Consider the following 6,000-nt stretch of genomic DNA (forward strand, 5'->3'; position numbering starts at 1 on the left):
TCAAATAACTTTCAATTTCCAATCAATATATATTCAAATATTCACATAATTCACAATTCAATATCATTTCTTACCTCAATTCCACTTACCACACACGTTAATTAAAATTCAAAAATAAATAATAACTAAATTCGAATTATAGTAATACAAACTGTAATTTCGAATCACTCATTGTCGACTTTTCCTTTCCTTTCTTGGTCGATGTCTCCAGCAGATGTTAGCTATGAATATTAAATAAGTTAAAATTATCAATACAACATCAAATCACATCAAATATTTAAATTTTCTATTCAATTTTTACCTTAATTTCAATTTAATCCCTAACCAAAATTATTTTCATTTCTATCATAATCTATACCTTATTTTCACTTAATTTCTACTTATAACTTAACTTAACCCTCAAATTTCATCACAAAACCCTAAATTCAAATTTCTTACAATTTAGTCCTTATTACACAAAACTTATAACTTATTCCATAATTTAATCCTTTTTCCAATTCTAATTTAGAATTTCTATCAATTAAATCCTTAATTCATCAATTAATTCAACATAAACTATATCCAAAAATCTACTAACTTTCAAAATTTCAATATATACCTAATAATATTTTGTTCTAGGATCATAAAAACTCAAAAATCACAAGAAAATGAATTAAATTGACTTACCAAATTAGCTTGGAACCCTAATTTCCCTTTTTTTCTTTCCTCCTTTGTTTTTCTCCCTATTCTTCTCTGTTTTTGTTTGCTATTTTGTTTATGTTTCTTTTCTTTCTTTTGTTTATAATATAATATAATATAATATAATATAATATAATATAATATAATATAATATAATATAATATAATATAATATATTTTAATAAAAAATATCTTTGATATTTCTATAGTAAACCGCCTCAATAGTTGAAAATGGCATAATTCCCTATTTGGTCCTTTTAACTTTCTTTAATCTATAATTAAACTTTCACCTCTATTGCAATTTAATCATTTTTCCTAGTTACTCTTATTTTAAGTTGATTTACCTAACCATAACCTAATTAAAATCACAACTAACTTCGTAAATATTTTTAATAAATATTTACGAATCTATTTTACTAAAATGAAGACCAGACAACTCACTTTTTTGATGCCCGAAAATTTTGAGTTATTACAAAAAAGTATGGAATTAATGAGATTATGCCGGATTGGATCATGAGACATAGATGCTCCTTCATGTGAAAATCTGTGGTCAATGTTTGGCCTTTACTGTGTAATAATATGATTTGGTTAGTGGGTAATGGACGGGCTGTTCGTTGTTGGGAGAATGCTTGGGTACATAATGTGGGACCTTTAATTAATCATGTCCCAAGTCATGTGAATATCTATTCTGATTGTAAAGTGAATGAGATGGTAATGGAAAATGGTACATGGAACTTTGACTTATTTTGGGTATGGTTCCCAGAAGAAGTCATCCAATGTATCAGTAGCATTCCACCTCCCATAGAGTCAGCAGGGGTAAATACTCTTTCTTGGTCTAAAACTACTACCGATGTCTTCTCAATTAAAAGTGCATATTAGATGCTAAATGAGGAGTCTTGGAATGCAAAGAATGACACTCAGAAAAGCGTTCGAAAAATTTCAGGCCCTCAAATAGTTAGACAGTTCATGTGGATAATCCTAAAGCAAAGACTTTTAACTAACTCTGAAAAGGTCTGAAGGGGAATTGGTCATGATGAGTCATGTTTTCTTTGTGGTCACCATACAGAGGATGTTTTACATGTTCTTAGGGACTGTCCATGTGCGAAGGATATTTGGACTCAAATCATTTCCCCCAATCAAAATAAATGGTTCTTTGAAGGTAATATTTCGGAATGGTTGCTCTTGAATCTACAGGACCAATCAAATAATAACATGAGAGATTCAGTCGGGGCTTACTTCTTCGGGATAATACTTTGGCACATTTGGAAAAATCGTAACCTGTTCATCTTCCAAGGAAAATTAATGAATCTAGAGGAAATTATTAAGGTTTCCTACAGTTTGGGCAAAGCAATATTCCTCAGTCAATAATGAAGTCTTGGTGATGGATCTACAGCAATCTTCTAAGCGTTTGGAATCAGGTATGGGTTTTCTTTTTAATATTGAAGGTGTTGTTAATTCTATTTTTGGTTTTTTCACTCTAGGTAGAGTAATATGTGATGGGAAGAGAAATTAGATTTTAGGCTATAATCATTTTTTGGAGAAGTGTTCAGTTGTAGCTGCTGAGTTTTAGGACATATTAAATGACTTACACATACTTAAAAAACAATGATATGATGAAATCACCATTCATTCTGATAACCTCAAAGTCGTAGCAATTATTAGCGATAACAAGCCTCAAAGAACTAATCCTGCTTTAATTAAGATGACTCTAACATATTCTTGCTAACGAAAAGATATGATTATTGAGATATGTTCCTAAAATGAATAACAAAATTACAGACGTATTAACAAAAATAACCCTATTAAATGATGAAAGTTTATATATGTTTGATAGCCGTCATGGAGATTAAGATATTCTAAAAGATGAGAGCACTAGACACAATTTATTTATAAATACTTTAATATAATCCTATAGTTTTGATTATTATAAATAAAAAATTGCATTTGCATCAAATCAGCCTGCAATTAATGACAACATTGTCAAACTCGCACTTTTAAAACTTGCAAAAAGAAATCAGAAAGATTACATCTTATTGCATGTCACGTGACTGCAATTATTTATTACAACATGATTTTATCATAATTGCAATAATAAGGACCACCGACACTGTCACATGATTTAGCCAATTTGCCCATTTTCATCGACCCTTTCATGCACCATTTCTGAAAAAATAAAAAAAATAAAAAAATCCCAAACAAAGCCGACTTCTCAATTGTTGGTCCAAAAAGTAAAGTCAACATAACATTGCTCTCCATTGGGATGAAAATGTAACAACACCTAGCAAATATTGTTAAATCTTAATAATTATTTTATTATCTATTTCGTTCCATCATAGATATTTAATTTTATAATTTATTAAATATATCCATTCTCATTTTACCATACGATTGTTTCATTTTGATTTTTCTTAATTATTTTTAATATTTTAAACATAATTCTTTAAAAGAAATTGAAACATAATTTTGATTACTTGGAACTGTTAAGAGTAATGCAGTTGTAACTGCATGCAAAAAGTAGCTAGTTTGTTAAAAGCTGGTGTTAGTTAAATAGCAGTTACTTTGCTTACGTCAGTTAGACTTCACTTGTATAAATGCATGCACGTATCAATTTTGAAAGCAATGAAAAACAATAATTCTCTTCTTGATCTTTTATTTCTTTCTGTGTTAGTTTCTATTTGCTTTAACATGGTATCAGATTAAGGCTTCTCCTGGGTCAGCTTTCTCGTCTATCCGCTGTGCTACTCTTTTCTTTTTGTTGTCATGGATTGTGCTGCGGCTGATGGTGTAGTCGACAATAGGTTATTTTCTACAAAGAAGATTAGTATTCTTCTTGATGATAATACCTATTTGCTGTGGAGGCAACAGGTTCTCTTGGCACTAAAAGCGCATAAGCTTCAAGGGTTCTTGGACTCACAGCAAACTCCTGTCCAGTTTATTGCAGGTGACAATGGTGGTCTTCGGGAAAATCCAGAATTTGAGTGGTATGAACAGCAAGACAGTGCGCTTGCATCGTGGTTGCTATCTTCGATTAATCCAACTGTTCTTCCTCATCTCATTGGTATGGACACCAGTGCTAAAATCTGGGATGCTATTATTGCTTTATATGGTACGCAAACAACCTCCAAATTAATGTTTCATCGAAGATCTTTGCACTCCCAACGCAAAGGTGACTTGAGTATGAAAGAGTTCTTGATGAAGGTTAAGAGTTGTTGTGATGCTTTGGCTAGTTATGGTGAAGTTATCAGTGAGCGCGAGCATGTTACAGCAATCTTGATTGGTCTTTCTGCTAAATATGAATCTGTAATTTCTATTGTTGCAGCAAGTCAAGTTCCTTACACAGTTCAAGGAGTCATGTCCATGCTTCTTGATACTGAAAATCGGCAACAGGTTGTGATCTCTGATGTTTCTAGCTCAGCCAACATGGTGTCTCATCAGAATTCAGAAACAACTATTGTTGACAATAGTTCCGTACCTGCTTACAAATCATCAACTAGTTCTCGGGGCCGTGGTCGAGGGCGTTTCTCTGGCTCAAAGATTCAATGTCAGCTATGTGGAAAGCCTGGGCATCTAGTCGACCGCTGCTACCATCGGTTTGACTCCACTTACAAAAGTAGTAACTATCGGCCTCCTCCTCAAGCAAACATTTGTATGGTCAACTCCAGTCCCACTACAATACCGTGGTCATCACCTCCTCAACAAAATATGCAGTGGTTTCCACCAGGTTGGTGTTTTCCAATTCCCTCTCCATCTACCTGGCCTAACCCGTGTGTTGGTAGCCCATCTCAACAGGTCAGCATGCCTTCCTCTGGCGTAGCACAATCTCAGGCTTATGTGGCTACTCCTGAAACAGTGGCTGATAACTCCTGGTACCCAGACTCAGGTGCCACACATCATCTTACAAATTCAATTACTTCTCTTAGTGATAGTGACTCACACAAAGGACCAGGTAAAGTGTTTGTTGGCAATGGTTCTGCTCTTCCTGTTCTGTCTACAGGGCAGTCATCACTAATTACTCGATCTCGACCATTGTATATGAGATCCTTGTTGCTTGTGCCTAGTATTACTAAAAATCTTTTATCTGTGTCAAAGTTTGCTAAAGATAACAGGGTGATGTTTGAGTTTTTTCCCACTTAGTGTCAGGTCCGTGATTTGCAGACTAGAGAGGTTCTCCTGAAGGGTTCTGTGCATCATAGCTTGTACAGACTTCATCTCAACAAACTTCCTCAAAGTGGACTGTCTTCAAAACATGCTCAATGTCTTACAGTTAGCAAAATGCTCCTTTAAATGTTTGGCACTCTCGGCTAGGGCACCCCTGTCGTGCTATTCTTACAAAAGCTCTTTCACATTGTAATATTTAGTTTACTGATAATAAAAAGCTTGTTGAGTGTGTTGCTTGTCATATGGGTAAAGAGCATAAACTCCCTTTTTCCAAGTCAACTACAACATACAACTCTCCTTTACAGTTGATCGTTGCTGATGTTTGGGGGCCAGCTCCAATTGTCTCTAATGGTTTTCGTTACTACGTTGCCTTCACTGATGCCTATTCTCGTTATACATGGCTTTACTTCTTGAAGAGCAAGTCAGAGGTTGCTACTGTTTTTCCTCAGTTCCATCGTCAAGCTGAACGAGTTCTTGGAGCAAAGCTACATGTTTTACAAACGGATGGGGGTGGAGAGTTTCAGGCATTAAAGCCCTATCTAGCTGAACAAGGGATTGTCCAGCGTCTCTCTTGTCCATACACTTCTGCACAGAATGGCCTTGTTGAGCGCAAGCACAGACAGGTGGTTGAAACAGGTCTGTCCATGCTTGCTCATGCTACCATGCCTTTAAAATTTTGGAATGAAGCTTTTTGCAGCGCAGTCTTCCTGATCAACAGGTTACCCTCTCAGCCTTTGGGAAATATATCACCTTATGAGAAGCTATTTAAAACAAAGCCAGACTATGCATTCCTTCGAATTTTTGGTTGCCTGTGCTTCCCAAATCATAGACCATTTAACAAAGTCAAACTCCAGTTTCGGTCTTCACCCTGTGTGTTCCTAGGTTACTCATCATTGCATAAAGGCTACAAATGCCAGGACACAACTGGAAAAATCTATGTAACACGTCATGTCACATTTTATGAGCACATTTTCCCATATAAAGTTTTTTCTCCATCACTTGTCTTGTCTAACCCAGTGTCTCAGTCTAGTGCAAAACTTCTGGTCCTACCTCTCAAACAAATATCTCATGCTACCCCACCTACCACCACTTCTTTTCATAATCAACCTACACCACCTAGTCCCTCACCTACATCACCTCTTTCCTTGTCTGACCATCAAGCTGT

The sequence above is a fragment of the Gossypium hirsutum genome, chromosome A10, assembly GCF_007990345.1.
Source record: "Gossypium hirsutum isolate 1008001.06 chromosome A10, Gossypium_hirsutum_v2.1, whole genome shotgun sequence".
In the NCBI taxonomy this organism is placed as follows: Eukaryota; Viridiplantae; Streptophyta; class Magnoliopsida; order Malvales; family Malvaceae; genus Gossypium; species Gossypium hirsutum.